Here is a 22,293-nt window from a genome sequence, read left to right on the forward strand (position 1 = left end):
TTATCTACCAACTAAATGACCAACGGAAATTCATCCCATACAAAATGCTGGTACATGTCACATGTGCGCGGTATGTGGGAATCATGGGAACTGTCTGGATATTGCACCACCACATTGTATATAATAACATGTGCATTGCAAACAACCTGCCTTGTGGAGCAGGTGCACCTTTGATAGCAATACAAGTGCAGCCATTTGCATCCAGGAATTAAGGAAAATGGGGTACATTGTAGAGAGCCCATACCATGGTACTGTCAGTGGAAACAAAATGTGCTCCTCGAAGTGCAGCAGTATCATGTCAAGGTCTATGTGCAGCAGTATCATGTCCAGGTCATGCAGCAGTATCATGTCCAGGTCTACATGCAGCAGTGTCATGCCAAGGTATATGTGCAGCAGTATCATGTCCAGGTCTATGTGCAGCTGTATCATGTCAAGATCTATATGCAGCAGTATCATGTCCAGGTCTACGTGTAGCAGTATCATGTCCAGGTCTACGTGCAGCAGTATCATGTCAAGGTCTACATGCAGAAGTATCATGTCCAGGTCTACATGCAGCAGTATCATGTCAAGGTCTACATGCAGCAGTTTCATGTCAAGATCTATGTGCAGCAGTATCATGTCAAGGTCTACATGTAGCAGTATCATATCCAGGTCTACGTGCAGCAGTATCATGTCAAGGTCTACGTGCAGCAGTATCATGTCAAAGTCTATGTGCAGTAGTATCATGTCAAGGTCTACGTGCAGCACTATCATGTCCAGGTCTACGTGCAGCAGTATCATGTTCAGGTCTATGTGCAGCAGTATCATGTCAAGGTCTACGTGCAGCAGTATCATGTCAAGGTCTACGTACAGCAGTATCATGTCAAGGTCTACGTGCAGCACTATCATGTCAAGGTCTACGTGCAGCACTATCATGTCCAGGTCTATGTGCAGCAGTATCATGTCAAGGTCTACATGCAGCAGTATCATGTCCAGGTCTACGTGCAGCAGTATCATGTCAAAGTCTATGTGCAGCAGTATCATGTCAAGGTCTACATGCAGCAGTATCATGTCAAGGTCTATGTGCAGCACTATCATGTCCAGGTCTACGTGCAGCAGTATCATGTCAAGGTCTACGTGCAGCAGTATCATGTGCAGGTCTATGTGCAGCAGTATCATGTCAAGGTCTACATGCAGCAGTATCATGTCCAGGTCTACGTGCAGCAGTATCATGTCAAGGTCTACATGCAGCAGTATCATATCCAGGTCTACGTGCAGCAGTATCATGTCAAGGAACTGATGTAAGATTTGTGAGGCCCACACATGCAAAATTCCTAACATGTTCCCTTAAAGGTCCCAGTAGCAAGGATGGTTAATGCTAGACAAACCTCCAATCTCTATAGTAACACTCATCCTCCTGGAATTTGTGTGAAGAATTATACATCTACCAGCTTCCATATAATGTCTCTGTTCACACCATTGTGGTTGACTATATCCCAGTCATAGAGGTGATGATATATCAGCCACTAATGAGCTCTTCTGCAATGGAGATGGTGGCCACATGCACCATGACAGATACTGGATCCCAAAGTGGCCACTAATGCGTGATGATCTCCTAAAGCAAATGCACTTCCTGGTGTCTTAGTGTGAGTGATACACCTGTACATGGAAAATGACAGTATTCAGAAAAACTGATTGCTGTGGCTCATCACAACAATTTTATCTATTTGTGAATAACCCTACCATGTCTGGTGTCATAATTTGCATATGTATTGTTTTCATATTGCTACTCATTTGCATGCCATTATGCATTAATTTGCATACAATGCATAATGAGATATTCTCCCACTAGCGCAATCATACTGTCTATTGTCTCTTAATCATCACCTGCCTACATATCACAACTCATTGTTCTATTTCATTTAGCACAATGTACTATGTGTTATTGAACACTCTCCACGATATGGAAGAATTCAACGTTATTAGTTCAGATAACAAAACATTTAAAACATATCTTCTCTGTACATCTTATTTTTTGCCTACCCCACCCCCCCAGAATGGTAGCCATTTGTGACCTGTTACTAACTTGTCTGAAATTTCCCCTCTTCAATTTCCCTTCTCCTCTTTCTCAATCTATACTAATCTAATATAACTATACCTACCTTCAAATGCTTAATATGTACTAAATTAAAAATAGACTTTTATACTCTGCAAACAATGTCCATGATACTATCCTCTGGTTTTAATGCTTTCTGAATCTATACTAATCTAATATAACTATACCTACCTTCAAATGCTTAATATGTACTAAATTAAAAAATATAACTTTTATACTCTGTAAACAATGTCCATGATACTATCCTCTGGTTTTAATGCTTTCTCAATCTATACTAATCTAATCTAACTATACCTACCTTCAAATGCTTAATATGTACTAAATTAAAAATATAACTTTTATACTCTGTAAACAATGTCCATGATACTATCCTCTGGTTTTAATTTGATGTCATTGAAGTCAATGTATATTTGTATTTCTCTTATTATATTAATGTTTCTTTTTCTGTATATTAATGTCTCTGTAAATTGTACTTCTGGAGCTTTTCTCCCCAGGACTCTGCTGAAAACAGGCTTACACCAGAATGGAATATCCCAGTAAACAAATGTAAAATAAATAAATACATTTCATATTATACCAATGTCCCTTTCATAAATATGAATTTTTCCCCAATGTGCCATAAACAAGTTTGCATTTTCTGGGCAACGTCATGACACCCATTCAACTCCATTTAACTACTGAAAATATTTACTTTCATGTCTCACAAAAACACTAATCAGAATCATATTTAGCATCTCTGAAATATATTGTATTATATATAAATGTACAATCATACTTAGCATCTCTGAAATATATTGTATTATATATAAATGTACAATCATACTTAGCATCTCTGAAATATATTTTATTATATATAAATGTACAATCATACTTAGCATCTCTGAAATATATTGTATTATATATAAATGTACAACAAACATCATGTAATGGGGTGGGAGTGTGGTGTAATGGTTAAGGTGTTTACCTTAGCAGCACAAGGTGCAGGGTTTGATTCTCACAGGGGATAATTGGCTAGGCTTAAAAATGGTCCATGAGGGCAGCTAGCCTAGTAATAATATATGAATCATATATATATATATATATATATATATGAATAATATCAATGAGAACTATTTTAGACTCATGTCCCTGGGTATCACTTAACAGAAACAGTCTGTCTCCACTGTAAATAAAATATTTTCATAAATAACAAAATCTCTTAAATGTGTCAGTTATGTCAGAGGCATCGTTTTTTTTAACTATCTGACAGATTTTTCCACTAAGAATGCTGTTTCCTCTGTCTTAACACATTGATTTGATATTAAGGATTTTGAGAGAATTATCTAGCTGTTAATGCTTTTCAGACAAAAAATAAAAGACTCACTTTTGGATTATTTTTAAATATTTCGCTAAACTAGCATCAATTAATTCTTCAAGAAGCCATTCTGCAATAAGACAATCCATCGTTGTATATCTCTTTTGTATGCCACATAAAGGTTTTATGCAGCAAATGAAACAGTTTTCTAATATACCAGTTCATATTTAAAATAACAATTGCACTTCTTTTTTCTTTAGAAACTTTTCTAATGGATTTGTTACGCCACTGCCCTTTGAAAATAGTTTACCCGCAAGCAATTCAACTGCATTTTTTTCCTACAGGAGCTTCCAGCAACAGGTTGCAATGTCCTTCTTGCAAACCTTCAAAAAGGCTGACAGTGGGGGCGTGGCCAAGATGGGCTCTGAGTAGCAGCAGATTTCAACAGCTCCACTAAAGAAATATTATTCTGAGAGGAATTCTGCCTTCAAACTAAAAATTGAAAATACTTTTATACATGATTTGAAAGAAATTAATTTCATCTATAATAATACCTAGTTAAAATACAAAAGGCATATTTTCCTGTCAAATTATTATAGCAATAACCCACGCCTGGGTGTGGGTAATGCTGGATTTACCCACGGTTGGCATGGTTTGGTCCTGAGGGAAGCCAGGACCAAATAAAGCCAACCGTGGGTAAATACAGCATTACCCACACCCAGAAGTGGTTATTATATATATGACATTATTTAAGAAAAGAAACTATTACTTTTCTTAAATAATGGCATAGTATAATGCCTGTTTACTGCCCTTCCGCAGATGTCTGGCATCCGCAGCAGTTCTGATGTATCAGAGCTGTGGGCAAAAGCAACGGAGAAAGCAAGATCTCCGTTGCTTTTTTTTTACTGTTTTCGCTATGTTAAATGGGTTTAACATAGCGAGACAGTTTTAAAATAAGCAACGGAGATGTCAACGGAGAAGCAACATAATATTTCTACAAGAAACACATCTTTTAAAAGAAAATATTAACTTTTTAAATATTAATAAATATATAGTCACTGCCAGTTCTGAACATTCTAAAAGAAAAGAGGACTAGCAATCCTCTGGAACAGAACTCTCCCGTTACCTAGAATTATTACATCTTATCAAGACAATAAAGAGATGCTTGGCCTGGTGATGATTAAAATAAATACAAAACTTTTCACTTCTGTAAATAAGTATTGGTTACCGGGCATTGGAACCAGTACCATTAAACAACAATTGAACCAACTTGTATCTCAATCTGAGGGTAATATTATAATGGCAGGGGACTTTGTGTTTTAAATGAAAAGGACTCTAGCACTTCAGGGAAAAGGAAGATAACCTCACAAGCTAAACAACTAATACAATACCAGTTGTTTTACATTAGGAAGGTTTGTGGCCTGCACTGTGGTGGCAGGACAGGTAGCTTACATCCTTCTAAATTGGGAACTGCTGATTGAGGGCTCACTGTCTATTATTCTAAAAGTGTATTAGTTCTGGTTTAAGCACTTGGGCTTCAGGCCAGTTATTTTACATTAAGAAGGTTCGTGGTCTGCACTCTTGTGGGAGGAGAGGCTGTACTCTGCCCTTCTGAGATGGGAATTTCTGGTTAAAGGTTTATAGTGCCTGGATATTTGAACTGTTTCTTACTGAAATTGGTACACCTTGTTTGCTGTAGCATAGACTAGATCCAGGCCTGCTGAATCTAGCTTTGTTTGTATGTTTGTTGTTTATTTGCTTGTTATTTCCCTGAAATGCTAATTCCACCTAAAACGTGGCTTTTCAGTGCTTCTGTGGATCCCTAGTGATATCTGCATTGCTTACTGTACTTATTTCCTTGTTTCACTTGAAAGAAAGTTACTGTTTGTCATTTTTGCATTTAAGTTACCAGTAACACATTGCATTTAAGTTACCTGGCACTTGCTCACTAAAGCAATTATATAAGTCAGCACTAAAAAAATTAAAAGCACTACACCCTCACAAACTCCCCTTGAGTACCTTGTTCCCCATTGGCCCTTTTTTTTTTCAATTATAAAGGAATTCCCAATAATATTCTAGCATGTCCAAAGGTCAGTTGTCAGTCTCCTCTCAGGTCCAGCTGGTGAATCTGGGAATCTTGAGGCAATGTTACAACTGACTAATGTACACAGACAACCCTCTCCTCCTCCCAACAAATTCCAACACATGTGAGAGATGCAACCATATAGCAAAAATGGAGGCTAAGCTCTCTCAACTCAGTACTGGTGTAACCAGTCAAGAGGAGAAGGAAACCACACTCACTACAATTCCAGTCTCACATAGACCTACCATGACAGCAAATCAAACACATAAACACACAAAAACATACTCGGAGGCTCTAAATAAAAATCTGCCTAAGCAGCAGAGACCTCCAAAGCAGACACCCAAGCAACCGCTACCCCAAAACAAAACACGTGCAACACATAGCTCACAAAGCCAGTTTGCTGAACAGTCACAGCCCTTAAGGCTAAACAACACACCTGATACACTTGTAATAGGTGACTCTATCGTTAGGCACACTGATATCCCGCTCACCAGGCTGAACAAGGAGAAGGTCATGGTGAGCTGCCTGTCGGGCGCTAGGATCTGCCACATAACACAAGCACTCAGGTCACTCCAAGGCAAGTACAAATATGACTCAGTCATTGTCCATGCTGGTGTGAATGACCTGAGACGTACCTCCCTGGACTACATGAAAAGAGACATAGAGGAGCTCTCTGAGCATGTAGCCCAGGCCGGTTTGACCCTGACCTTGAGTAGCATCTTACCCTCACCAAGAATGATGCCACAATATGAAGACAAGATGATCAATTTCAACAATTGGCTTAAGTATTGGTGTCATTCAAAGGGGATTCAATGCCTGTCAGCCTGGGATGACATGCTCGACAAGCCACGATGCTTCGCTAGGGATGGCTTGCACCTGTCACCCCTGGGCTTTCGGATATTGGCAAAGGCTCTTGCTATCCCCATAGTGCTTTTTTTAGGCAAGGCTCAAAAGACAAACCCACCTCCATAGGTATCACAAGGAATAAGAAACTAAGAGTAATGCTACTCAATGCCAGAAGTCTAAACCTCAAGATGCACACACTCAAAACTCTCCTTAGCATGGAGAACATCGATATCTGTGCAGTAACAGAAACCTGGTTCAAGGCTCCGGAGAGCACCCCAGCACTACCAGGTTATACCTCATACCATGCTTTTTGGCCCCAAAACTTGGACCGAACCACAAAAGGACGGGGAGTATCAATATTCGTCAAAGATACCCACACCTCCAGGTTGGTGGCACAGCACGAAGCATCAGAGACTATCCATGTGCAACTAACAGTGGGTAAAACTGCTTTCCAGTTTATAGCCTACTACAGACCACCCTCCCAAACCCAGGAACCCCACTCGACCTTCCTGAGAACACTGGAAAATATGAAGGTCTCTCCAAACACCATTATACTGGGCGACTTCAACTACCCAAACATAGACTGGGAGCATTACTCTAGCTCCAACACCCTAGCCCAAAGGTTCCTAGAATTTATAAACTCAAATGTTATGGAACAACTTGTTACCACTCCCACAAGAAGGGAAAACATACTGGACCTGATCATCACCAACATGGGGACTCTATGCTCCAGACCAGAAGTGTATCCCTCACAGGTAAGATCAGACCATAAACTAATCTCACTGGATATTCACATCCCGACCCCACCCCCTGTCCAGAAAACCACAGATAAAAACTTCTCTAAAGCAAATTTCACACTCCTCAAAACTGAGGTGGAATCCTTCAAAGCCCCCGGGCCTTTGGAAAATATGGCCCAAACTGCAGAATCCTTTATAAATGCATTCTATGAACACCTTCGGGAATGCATGGATCATGCAATCCCAAATAAAACCAAGACCCAATCCTCCAAAAGCAGACGTCCTGTCTGGTGGACCCCAGCCATAAACAAACTATACAATAGAAGGAGGAGGAAGCTGCTACATGATAGAGCAAAATCCCAAAAAGGGAAGGCATCTCTGATCAGTATTAGCAAAAAACTACAGGCACTCATGAAATCATCTAAGGCCAGCTTCGAGAGACAAATTGCACAGGACACTAAGGATAATCACAAGGCTTTCTTTACTTATGTTAGGAACCTGGGTGGGTATTCCCAGATATGCTCAAAATTAGTCCAAAATGACAAAAAATACACCAAACCCACAGACATTGCCAACATCCTAACTGACAGGTTCAGTGCAAACTTCTCCCCCCCTCCCCACCAAAAGGGCAAATATCTATCCCAGCAGACTGCTCCCCCCCTGACATCTCAGATGCTCAGGTAAGAGCCACCCTCTCCAAAGCGAAAAACACAACATCAATGGGACCAGATGGTGTCCTGGGCTGCGTCCTACATGAACTCCAAGAAGAGCTAAACCCAAACATAAAACTACTGTTCAATCTCAGCCTTACTACAGGATATGTACCCAAAGAGTGGCGTACAGCAACAGTGGTCCCTCTCCACAAAGGTGGTGCCTCAACAGATCCTGGAAACTATCACCCCATAAGCCTGACTAGCTTGGTCTGCAAAGCTATGGAATGGATCATCATGGACCTCCTAATAAAGATATTGGGGACCTACAGACATTGGATCCTATCCAGTTCGGCTTTGTTAAGGGCAGATCCTGCCTCTTAAACCTGGTTGATTTCTTTGAAACTGTCACCAAGGCCATTGACGAGGGGAAGGTGGTCCACACAGCCTACCGGGACCTCGCAAAAGCCTTCGATACAATACCCCACTCGGGCATTATAGATAAGCTCACCAGCTTAAATATAAACCCCTATGTCACTAGATGGGTTGCAAACTGGCTCAAGGACAGAACCCACATGGTTAGAATTTCTGGAGCCATGTCAGACTCCAAACCAGTTACAAGTGGCATCCCACAAGGCTCAGTCCTGGGACCTCTCTTGTTTGGTATATATTTCTTGGAGGTACAGGCCTACACAGAAGGACTGTGGCTGACCAAGTTCGCAGATGACTGTAAACTGGGAGCCATAATCGACTCTCCAGCTGACACAAGCATCCTCCAAAAGGGCCTCATAGAAACAGACAACTGGTGCCAGAGCCATGGCCTCAAGCTAAACGCCAAAAAGTGTATAGTCATCCCCTTTGACAAAAACAAAGTGCCCACAAATTACCACATAGGTGGTAATCCATTAAGTACGGAAGTAGTAATTAGGGACCTGGGGACCCAAGTTGATAGCAATCTCTCATTTGACAACCATGTGGCCAAAGTGGTTAGAAAAACATTTTATATAGCCCACCTAATCATGAAGGGATTCACATCTAGATCAGGGGAGGTCATCGTGCCTCTTTACTCAGCCCTCATCAGGCCCATAATTGAGTACAATGCCCCTTTTGGGATGTACCTTACCAGACACCTGCAGCAACTGGAAAGACCCCAAAAGTACCTCACCAAGAGGATAAAAGGGCTCAAACAGATGCCATATGCTGCCCGATTAAAGAAACTCCAGCTCTACTCAGTGGCATACCGCCTGCTCAGAGGCAATCTGTGCCTGACGTATAAAGCCATGTCCAACCCAGAATTAATGGACATGCTGCACCTCAGAAAATCCAAATCCCATCAAGCTATGTGCTCGAGAGACTTGAACCTCAGCACTGAAATAAATAGAACATGCTGGAGGGACAGATTCATAACCCAGAGGCTCCCTTCACTCTGGAATAAAATCCCAGTCCAGGTTAGGCAGAGTCCCTCATTGACTCTTTTCAAGAGGAATCTTGATGAGTGGATGGGAGATTGTAGGTTTAACCCAGGTATCACTTCTGTGTCACTGTTAGACAGAGGCAAAGTATACTAACCTCAAAAAAGAGCATAGCAGAATTAATTTAAAATGGGTGGCGAAAGCCAAACACACTCTGGCTAGGCTTATAAATGCCCTAGGGCAGATAGCCTAGTATGAAACTATGAACCTATGAACCTATGAACAATTCATGGATACATATCATCTAAAAGATATACATGACTATAAAGACTTGAGCTCACCTCAATTTACATTCTATTCTAATAGATTAAAATTATACTCTAGAATAGATAGGGTAGTTATATCCACGCAAATAATAAATGATTTAATAAATACCAAGATTGTATCTTGCCCTATTTCAGATCATAATACAATTATATTTGAGCTTAATTTAAATGATACCTCATGACTCATATAGGAAGAATACCTGCATATATAACTCAATTAGAATTTCAAACATTTTTTGAAGAAGAAACAAAAAATGTTATAAAAAAACAATCTAACATCTAACTCTCATGACATTTATGTACGGGATGCATTAAAAGCTTATTTATATGGACAAATAAATAAATGGTACTATAACAAAAAGAAATCTTGGGACGAAGACTTAAAAAAAATGCAAGATAAACTAGATAGATTACACCTCAAAGTTAATGACAAGTTCACGCCTAAAAATAACAGAGATGAAATAAATAAAACTAAGGAGGAATATATTGTGATCTTACATCATAAGGCTATGATTTCCTTAGAGTAATTTAAATTCCTAGCCTATTCAGTAAACCCAAAACATTTAACCAGCCTTGTAAATAAAACAAAAAGAATCAACAAACATAATCATATTAAAGAAATATATTCGTCTAGAAAAAAGAAAAACGTTTATAATATCCATGACATAGATGAATCATTTTATTAATCATATTTCTCAGATCATTCAACCAATAGGTAAAATAAAACAATACATTAAAAAGAACTTGTATGCCAAACTCAACAGTCAGAAATGATAGACAAACCGATCTCCTTAGCGGATATACAAACTCAAATTAATAAACTTAAACAGAACAAAGCACCAGGCACTGATGGCATCATTCCTGAATTGTATAAACGTATGCCTAATACAGCTATTTCTTTACTACATAACATATTTCTTATAGCCCAGAATGATATTATGTTGCCTTCATCTTGGAAATATACCTTTATTTTGCCCATTCTAAAATCTAGTAGTAAAGATCCTAAATTATGAACCTCATGTAGGTCCATAACTCTTTTAAATATTGACTACAAAATGTTTATGAATATATATGCTGACAGAGTAAAACATTTTTACCCCAGTTAATTAATGATGACCAAAGAGGCTTTGTAACTAATAGAAATACATATGATAACATCAAACGGTCTCTTATTTTAATTGATTATTCACACAGAAAGAAAAAAAAAACTTCTCTCTGGTTAGTCTTGACATTAACTCAGCATTCGATTCAATACATTGGGATTATCTATTCACATTATTACAATGTTTAAACTTTTCAGATAATTTTATTAATTTACTATTACATCTTTACAAAGGCACTCTGGCTTATATCAAAATTGGATCATATTGACTCAAATACCCATCACTAAAGGAACAAAACAAGGCTGTCCCTTATCTCCCTTATTGTTTACTCTTATAATGGAACCATGGGCTAACGATATATGAGGAAATAAAAACAGAGAAGGTTTGGAAATTAGTGATGAAATAACTTCTAAAATTCAATTATTTGCTGATGATGTGCTCATCACTACTAAAGGAGATAATTCCTCTATAACAGCCTTATTTGAAGCTGTTAACACATTTCAATTTATATCTGGACTGACATTCAATGATAATAAAACTAAGACCCTACCTACCTATTTAAACAATAATAAGAGAAACATTAACACCTACCTATTTAAACAATAATAAGAGAAACATTAACACCTACCTATTTAAACAATAATAAGAGAAACATTAACAAAGACACTAACAAATACATCACAGATCAGATTACATATTCAGGCATCATTCTTGCTAAAGATATTAAATTAATCACAAATCTAAATTGTAATACATGTTATGTAAACATTCAAACCTTAAAATTCAATGAAGAACACACAAAACAGGACCAATAAAGAATAATCCAGGGTGGAAAACCAAACCAAAATGAACAATCCGCTGCTAGATGAACTACTTGCGAAATCAGATTCTGCTTAGAAATCAGGTTCTTTAATGAAAACAATAAAATCACACAAGCGCTTTTGCTCGGTCTATGCCGAGCTTTATCAAGTAAAAATCTAAAATGCTGCTAGGTTTTTATACAGTTTAGTTAATTGATAATCATTCAATTAAAAGTTACAGCTGAAAACACTTAAAGGTGTTTAAGTTGAATGAGATTTTAAAAATACTTCGTTGTTTATAATTAAAACTAATACATGATGTTGAAATAAATAGTGAGTTTCAGAAAAACATGACATAAAATATTAAAAACAGTGAATATTACAATAGGAATAAATTGTTCAGTTAAATTGCTTATCAAATTACAACTTGAAATAATTGTATTTTAACTCAATAAAAAGGGGCTTCTTATAATCGTGCCTTTCTTAACTTGAGAACACTGTTTATATTGATATTATCATTTAATCCAGGGGGCCTGCCTGCATCAAGCCTAAGTTGCCATAAAAGGTCCTTATACTCAAGGGTCGAACTATATACTACAGCAAACTGTGTGAAATTTTTGACAGAGCTGGACTGGAAGTTTTAAATGTGATGATTTTAGAGTATGAAGCGAAGGCCGTTACTCTGATTAATGAATTAAATGTTTTAAACAACTCCCTTGTTACTAATAATATTTTTTTAACTGTAAAATTTGATTATGACAATGTTTTTAATGAAGTTGATCAGTTTTGTATAAAAATTCTTAACAGAAAAATACGTAAGCTAGACAGGGATCTAGCAGAATATAGAGAAGGAACAACTTATCCCCTTCCTAACAGGACTCGTTGGGAACACAAACAGAACAACCAGAATACCCAAAATAAGGGGGCTGATTTCTGGACTAGTGTCACTCACGAACCTCCATGTAGGAGTGAAAGGTTAGCCGAGAAGGGTAGAAAGAATTCCCACCAGGATTTTCAGTACCCCCCCTGGGAGGAAGGGGGGTTGGGGCCAGAAACAGCCCCCACAAATATGGAGCAACAAACACAGTTAAATGATATTCATAATGTTTCTGGTGAGGTTCTTTCACCAAATATCTTCCCTGACGTTGAAAATAAAAATTATGTTATAGTTAAAAAAGACAATTTCATTATATATAACTTTACCGAGTTACAAATTACAGACTTAGCCTTTGATTTATTTACTAGAGGCTTCCAGTTCATTCCTACACATCCCTGTAATATATCTCAAATCCTAGTTGAATTAAAACTTTTTGGTAGAAACCTAAATTTAACACATCATTTTAAAGGACGATCCTACATTAGTGCAGGGCTTTGTAGAACCAGTACCTTTAATCCACCTGCACATCCTCTAATTAAACTTTTCGAAGAACTAGTTGAGAAAGACCTTAGAAATTTACACTCTCAGGGAATACAACCACAATCAATGAATTTAAATGAACATGAAATCTGGTTTATTAACCACTTGAAAAAAGAAAACATCAGGGTTATGAAACCAGACAAGGGTGGTGGAGTTGTCCTGATGTATAACCCTAGTTATGACACCTACATCCATGATATGTTACAGGACAATGACCAATACAAAATTGTATCCAGAAATGAAGTTAACATAGCCTCTTCTAAAATCAAATATACGCTCACCGACCATCTGCTCCAGGGAGCGATAAATGAAAAACTGTTTAATTATCTACATGTCGAGAAGCCTAGAATACCAGTTATTTTCAGGATTCCGAAAATTCACAAAGGCCTCAACCCTTTGAAATTCAGGCCTATTGTCTCTGGGGCTGGGAGCATTACTGAACCTCTGGGAAAATTCATTGACTATGTTACTAAGCAATTCAGCTCACTTTTAGACTATGTCTGTAAAGACTCTTAGGATTTTCTCAGAGATATTCACTCTTTTCTTTTTTCATCTGAACTTCTCATGATTACTATAGACATCAAAGATTTGTTCCCGAGTATACCCCATTCAACAGGACTTGAGTGGTTTAATGATTTTTTAACTACCGAAACTAATCTCAGCAACAGCATGACTGGTCTCCTAGTAGAGTTTATGGAAATTTTATTACAAAACAATTTTATATTTTTTAACGGTGAGCTGTTTAAACAAAGGAAAGGCGTGGCCATGGGTGCCTCATGTGCTTCCTTTTACGCCAACGTAGTGTTACACAGGTGGGAACACACTTTCATTTTTTCCACTACTTGGGCCCAACATCTAACCCTTTACAGAAGGTATCTAGACGATATCTGCATTCTATGGAACGGGACCCCTAACCAGTTTGAAGAATTTTTTAGTTACATCAATTCTACCACCTTTTTTTGGAGTTTACTTACACTATGAAGAAGCACAAACTTCACTATCTTGATGTAACTTTGTATAAGGACTATACTAATTCTATATTTCTTTCCAAACTCTATATGAAACCTACTTTTTCCAATTCCTTTTTGCACTTCAACAGTGCACACCCATTTCATCAGAAAAAAGGCATTGTTAAGGGCCAGTTTATCAGAGCCTCTAGGATGTGTAGTTCTAGTACTGATTTTTTGGATGAAATGCATTTTTTAGAGTCCATGTTTGTGGAAAGAGGTTATCCACCCTCTCTCATCACTTCATTAGCTAAGGAAGTGATTGACAACAGAGATACTTTATTTTTTCCACTTCTTGGCACAGGGCTATCTCCTATTATAACTAATACCACAACAACACTGGACATTTTTTGTAACAGTTTTGTTTATACATACTCTGGTAATTCTGTTGGTATTGAGGAGACTATCAGAAGACACTGGCCTATATTGACTTTTCATGAAGAATTTAAGGACATCCTTCCACCCTATCCCAAATTTGTAAGAAAGAGGGACATTAACTTTAAGGAATTGTTCTAAAGAAAACTCACTAGTCAGGTCAAGAACCGTGATACACGATTAGGCACTTTTAAATGTGGATTTTGTAATCAATGCCATGCCATCATTAATGCTTCAATGCTTTACATCCCTTCCAGGAATTTTAATATTAAATCACACCACTATTACACCTGTGCAAGTAAGGGAGTTGTTTATTTAGGGTTATGCATCACTTGCCTAAGTTTCTATGTTGGCAAAACTGAGAGACTACGTAGAAGAAGACTCTACGAACATTTTTATGATGTAACTAAAAAGAAGGAATCTAATGCTTTCTTTAAGCATTCACTCACTTGCCCTAAGATAGATCTCAAATTTATGATACTTGAGCAGGTTACCCCAGAAGCCAGGGGAGGTGACTGGGAGATGACCCTTGAGTATAAGGACCTTTTATGGCAACTTAGGCTTGACGCAGGCAGACCCCCTGGATTAAATGATAATATCAATATAAACAGTGTTCTCAAGTTAAGAAAGGTACGATTATAAGAAGCCCCTTTTTATTGAGTTCCAATACAATTATTTCAAGTTGTAATTTGATAAGCAATTTAACTGAACAATTTATTCCTATTGTAATATTCACTGTTTTTAATATTTTATGTCATGTTTTATTGAAACTCACTATTTATTTCAACATCATGTATTAGTTTTAATTATAAACAATGAAGTATTTTTAAAATCTCATTCAACTTAAACACCTTTAAGTGTTTTCAGCTGTAACTTTTAAGTGAATGATTATCAATTAACTAAACTGTATAAAAACCTAGCAGCATTTTAGATTTTTACTTGATAAAGCTCGGCATAGACCGAGCGAAAGCGCTTGTGTGATTTTATTGTTTTCATTAAAGAACCTGATTTCTAAGCAGAATCTGATTTCTCAAGTAGTTCATCTAGCAGCGGATTGTTCGTTTTGGTTTGGTTTTCCACCCTGGATTATTCTTTATTAAACATTCAAACCTTATTAACAAAATGGAATACAATTATATTTACAACTGAGGAAAGGTTAACTATCATTAAAATGATAATCCTTCCTAAAATTCTCTATATTATACAATCTATTTTAATACTTCCCAGTAAAGGTTTCATTAACAAGATCAATTCCCTGCCATTAAAGTTTTTTTGGTTTCCCAGGAAACCTAGAGTAGCACTCAAATACCACCGTTATAGCTGGAACAAAGGGGGCATAGCTTTTCCTGATTTTAACCTTTATTCTAATGCAGTTATTATTAGATCCATAGCACAACTTTTAGATACATCATATCAGGCCAAATGGAAAATATTTTGGGAATCCTCAGCTATGCTATTAATATCAAAACCACAGCCTTACAAATTAGAATTGATAAACAATCCAATACTATGGATACTTAAAGATGACTTTATGCTACACAGCATACCCAAATATTAATTTAGCTACTTGCATAATATATTAATAAACTTTAGAAATTTTATATTTAAACACACTAGATACAAGGAACTTTTCTTTACAATTTCCCCGATAGCCTTTACTCAAGAATCCTTACAATCCTCAGATATAGATAAAATTACCTTGCTTAAACAAAAATGTCTTTTGTATTGGTTCCAACTAATCACGGATGAAAGAGTTAAGGATGTAGATCAAATAATAAGTGAATATCAGTTAGACAAATCCCTTTGGCTTAACATACAATCCCTCAGATTATTTTTGCAAAATAAGATAGACCTGATTACTCCTGCTAATAAACAGATCACTAGTATACTACTAGTTTTTTTTTATTCATTTATTCAACATAAACAAACATATTCAGACAAAATGGTATTTATATACAGACTTATTAGAGAAGAAACATATTGTTGTCCAGCTAATTTCTGGAACTATTTTTATATAACAAATAACACACTTCCAATGGATCTAGATAAAACAAATATATTAGAATCTGCAGGGAAAACAACACTTTCACTTAAATGGAAAATATATTCCTGGAGATTTTTATATAGATCCTTCTATACTCCTCAACTAATGAACAAAATTAATGGTAAACAAAATATATGTAACAGATGTAAGTCTAATATAAACATTGATTAGACCCATACGTTTTAATACTGCCCTGCTTTAAGTGTATTTTGGAGAAACATTAATGAATTCCTGCAAGCAATATTTACAGATAATTTTGTTTTGACCAAATCATTAATACTCTTCAATACACCCATACCTGGTTGTGTAAAAACGTTAAACATTCCTTACTTTGGCCAATACTGGCAGTAGCCAGGAAAACTATAACAAGGAACTGGATATCTGAATCCTCTCCTTCCTGTAATGATTTTAAGAAAATTCTAATGGAAGTTTGTCAATTACAGATTGCAACTATGACATCTAGAAAAACTTGGGTTAATTTACAGAATTTGTTGAAAAGAGATTGACAACGATAACATATAAATTAAATTTCAACCTCTCTATGTGTTATATGTATGGAAAAATCAAATACTAGTCAACATAATGATATTCAAAGCATGTCTTTGTAAATAGTGTTAGTAATTTTATTTTATTTGTTAAACATTGTTATGTGAATGCCTATGTGAACATATTTTGAATTGTAAATATTTTATGTTAAAAGAATATGTAATTGTTTATACTTATCTCTTTAAAATCAATAAAATAGTTTTATAAAAAGGCTGACAATTTTTCTAGTGGCAGTGGAGGATTAAACATACTAGATTTAATAGAAAAAGCATTCTCATTACAAAAATTGCCTGTATTTAAACATGCTAAATTTAATTTACATACAAAAGATATAAGACTGTCAGTAGTCTCTTCTAAAGTCATGCGAGTTGTGAGTTTAAGGAAGGAAACTCCAGCCCCTACACAATAACAAAGCTACTTCTAATAAAATGAAATGATTGGACAAGTTCACAATTCAAAAAGCAGTATTACAAACACCCAGAACCTGCATTTAACAGTTCCTGTCTGAAATTGGTGCCCTTTCTGAGGAAGCTGTTGTTGCTGCATTGTTGTAATTTGAGCAATTACTTCCACATGTCCCTTTTCTGTTAGGATCTTACTTTCTTCTCCTGAAACCCAAAATGAATGGCAGGTGATCATGGGAAAGTTAAAAAACCTTGGTTGTGTTCTGTGAGTCTCAGAGATCTCCTTAAAGGATGTTCATTACGTTTCTAAAAAAAAATTTAATCTTTAGCATTATTTAAGCACTCATCAGTAGCAGAATTCCCCATTGTAGCTTCAGCACTATTAACTTGATTACTTTTAGTATACACATTGCACAATACATAATCCTGATAATTCCTCATAATTTTTTTCAGGTTGAATTTCATAGGGACCCACATGGACAGATGGAGAAAACAAAAACCATAAAGACAGTAAACAGAAATCAGAAACCAACCCTAGACCCTAGTGTTGTACAGTAGCATCATTTAAAGAATGGACACAGGGTTCGTAAGGGTGGGTGAGGTGACCATAGCCAAGAAGCATTAAGGACAAATATAGATAATCCTGCCTGGACAACAAATACTGAACATAACTGGAAGTTGTTGACTATGACTAATCATCTGAAGACTTTCATCATGGTCTACTGACAAAGCAACAACACTCCAAAGTTATAGTTTCCTTTTTTCTCAAGATTCATAGAAATTGGAGTGGGTTCCAGTTAAAGTGCATGTGCAGGAATTATCTTCCTTCTTGGGGATTGCAAAGAAAAACCTCCCCAAAAGAAATATATTTCTGAGTCTGTGGATAGGTCTTTTTAGACATGTTACAGCATGACTTTAAGATTTGCAAGGTTAATCTAAGGATGACACTGGAGAACAAGCACTGAACATGAAAGAGGGAGGTCGGGAGTCCAGACAACGAACAGTAAACATACACTGAGTATGAGGAAATGGAACCCCCAGAAAGCAGGCAGTGAAGATTGATTGGAAGGTGGGAGAAGGATAACACTGGATAATAGACACTGACCATAAATTTGGGAGGTGGTGTGGCAACACTGAGGAATGGGTACTGAGCATGAACTGAGGAGGTGGGGACCCTTGACAACAAACAGTGAACAATAACTCATTAATTGGGGAATGAGTACTGAGCATGAACTGAGGAGGTGGCACCCTTGACAACAAACAGTGACCCTTAACTTATTAGTTGTGAGAGGGAACATGACTTTAAGAGGGTATGGAGGGTACAAGGACAGTGTAGATGTTCATGAGGCTATGTCCAATAAATGGCATTTTGTAAATTTTGTACAAAAGTTTTGAAGTGGAGTGGAGGTTGCTTGTATTTCTGCTTTGGAGGTCTCTGTTGCTTGAGCAGATTTTTATTGAGCGCCTCCGTGAATGTAGGTGTGTGTTTTGTGTTTCTATGTGTGTCTTTTGGTGGTGTAGGTTTTGAGGGACTATGTGATGAGTGTGGTGTGGTGCAAGTGTTTACCTTCTCCTCTTGACTGTAAAATCCCATGATTGGAGGAACTCTCTGGTCAGCCTCAGTAAGAAGCTGAGATCCCTCATAAAATCCTCAAAAGCTAGTTAAAAAAACAAAATTGCCACTGATTCAAGACAACCACAAAGCATTCTATAGCTATGTCAAGAATCTCAATGGCAACACTCAGATCTGCTCTGAGTTACATCACAATGGCACTAAATATACAGAAACAACTGATATTGCCAACATCCTGGCAGATATGTTCAGTGCTAACTTTATCCCCCTTTCACCCCCTAAAGGGCCCATCTCTATACCGGAAGAATACAAAGTTCCTGTAATCACGGCTGCACAGGTACAAAATACACTCTCCAAAACCAAGAACACAGAATCCATGGGACCTGACAACATCCCTGGTTGCATTCTACATGAATTACAGAATGAACTGGCACCCCACCTAAGTACCATGTTCAATCACAGCCTCACCTCAGTGCTTTGTGCCCACTGAATGGCACACAGTGACGGTTATCTCAGTCCACAAAGGGGGAGCCACCATGGACCCTGGGAACGAACACCCCATTAGCCTGACAAGCCTGGTCTGCAAGGCTATGGAACGTATCATCATGGAACTTATAAACAATGACATTGGTAATCTCCAAACGCTGGACTCTACCCAGTTCAGGTTTGTAAAAGGCAGATCATGCCTCCTAAACCTGATAGACATCTTTGAAGCGGACACCAAAGCCGTAGAGAAGGGTAAGGTGGTTCACACAGCCTATCTAGATCTCGCCAAGGATTTTGACACCATCCCCCATTCTGGAATTATAGATAAACTCACTAAACTAGGTATAAATCCCTATGTCACAAGATGGGTTGCCAACTGGCTCACTGACAGAACCCACACTGTGAAAGTAGCAGACTCCAAATCCAACTTCAGACCAGTGACAAGTGGAGTACCACAGGGTTCAGTCCTGGGTCCTCTCCTGTTTGGTATCTACTTCTCTGAAGTACAGGCTAACACAGAAGGTCTTTGGCTAATGAAGTTCACAGATGACTGCAAACTAGGAGCCATAATCAAAACTTCTAATGATGTGGACATCCTACAAAAGGGCCTCACTGAGACAGATCCCTGGTGTCAAAGCCATGGCCTCAAGCTCAATGAAAAAAGTGCATTGTCATCCCTTTGGGTAAAAACTTTGTACCCATGAACTACCACTTAGGTGGTAGTTTACTTAACACTGAAAGTGTGATAAGAGACCTTGGGACACAGGTGGACAGTAGTCTCTCCTTTGATAAAAACATCGCCACAGTAGTCAGGAACTCCTTCTATGTGGCACACCTCATTACAAAAGGTTTCTCATTCAGGAAAAAAGAGGTCATTGTTCCCCTCTACTCGTCACTCATTAGAGCCATTATAGAGTACAATGCCCTTTTTGGTATGTACCTCACAAGACATCTACAATAACTGGAAAGGCCACAGAACTACCTCACAAAGAGGATTACCAGCCTCAAAAGATGCACTATGCAGACCGTCTCAAAAAACTCCAGCTTTACTCCGTCGCATATCATCTACTCACAGGTGATCTCTGCCTAACATACAAAGCTATGTCAAACCCAGAGCTGTTGGACATGCTCCACTTAAAGAAATTTCAATCCCTCCAAGCTACACGCTCTAGGGACCTAAACCTTGTCGCCACAATAAACAGAACATGCTGGAGGCATAGATTCCTGTCCCAGAGACTTCCCATACTCTGGAACAAACTACCTATTTATATCAAACAAAGCTCCTCATTAGCACTCTTCAAGAAAAATCTTGATGATTGGATGGGAGATAGGAAATTCACCCCAGGGTCACTTCTGTGGGTCTGCTCTACAGGGGCACAGGAAAATAATTTTCTTGTGTGACGAAAACCAGGGTACCTTTTGGCTAAGCTTATATAGGCCCTAGGGCCAATAGCTGAGTACCTACCTATGAACCTAAGTTTGATTAACTTTATGAGTAGATATTCACCATATTAAATGCAGACTTATAACTTTGGTAGTTGATAACATTTTGTAACAGAACACTTACAGACAACTCATAGTCTGTACTTATTCAATTAACTCTAAAGTATAACACAGCAATGCTATCTTAAATTATGATTTTAGTCACTGTGGGAAATGAAGTTTTGAGATAGGATTGTATAATGACAGAGGGATGAAGCCCCCGTAAACGGCATATGTGGTCCTCCTGAGAAAAAGCACCACAGGCTAAGCAGGATTATGTGGTTACCAGTTTCAAACAAAATAAAAATATAAAACATTCAATTTCAGTTAAGTCATGTGCAAAATGTTCACCATAATAAACTTACTCATAAACTGACTGTTAGCAATATTTTGGGATCAACATATTTTGGCTGTCAGTAATATTTTGGGACAAACCTTCAGAATAGTCATTTTAAAGGTCTTTGCCGTGCATTTTGCAAATCTAGTGTAAACCATTGAAATTTAGTAAGTAAAAATTTGAGGAATTGTTTGACAAATAAACACAGAGTTGTGACTTTGACAGTTAGCTATCTTAGGGATTAAAAACTTTTGAAAACTCATTTTATGTGATCATAGGGAGTTACTATGTATGTAGTCCAGGTAACGATTGAGGATCTATCCCAACAGCACTGTCTCATTTTATGTGTTCATAGGAAGTAACTATATATGTAGTCCAGATGACCACTGAGGATCTATCCCAACAGCACTGTCTCATTTTATGTGTTCATAGGGAGTTATTATATATGTACTCCAGATGACCATTGAGGAGCCAATCCCAACAGCACTGTCTCATTTTGTGTGTTCATAGGGAGTTACTATATATGTAGTCCAGGTGACGATTGATAAGCCTATCCCAACAGCACTGTCTCATTTTATGTGATCATAGGGAGATACTATATATGTAGTCAAGGTGACGATTGAGGAGCATGTCCCAACAGCACTGTCTCATTTTGTGTGTTCATAGGGAGTTACTATATATGTAGTCTAAGTGAAGATTCAGGAGCCTATCTCAACAGCACTGTCTCATTTTATGTATTCATTGGTAATTACTATATATGTAGTCCAGGTGACAACTGAGGAGCCTATCCCAACAGCACTCTCATTTTATGTGTTCATAGGGAGTTACTATATATGCACTTCAGATGACCATTGAGGAGCCTATCCCAACAGCACTGTCTCATTTTGTGTGTTCATAGGGAGTTACTATATATGTAGTCTAGGTGATGATTGTGGACCTATCCCAACAGCACTGTCTCATTTTATGTGTTCATAGGGAGTTACTATATATGTACTCCAGATGACCACTGAGGATCTATCCCCACAGCACTGTCTCATTTTATGTGTTCATAGGGAGTTACTATATATGTAGCCCAGATAACCACTGAGGATCTATCCCAACAGCACTGTCTAATTTTATGTGTTCATAGGGACTTACTATATATGTACTCCAGATGACCATTGAGGATCTATCCCAACAGCACTGTCTCATTTTATGTGTTCATAGGGAGTTACTATATATGTACTCCAGATGACCATTGAGGAGCCTATCCCAACAGCACTGTCTCATTTTATCT

This window comes from Protopterus annectens, chromosome 13.part0, assembly GCF_019279795.1.
Source record: "Protopterus annectens isolate FY-2018-M chromosome 13.part0, PAN1.0, whole genome shotgun sequence".
NCBI lineage: Eukaryota > Metazoa > Chordata > Ceratodontiformes > Protopteridae > Protopterus > Protopterus annectens.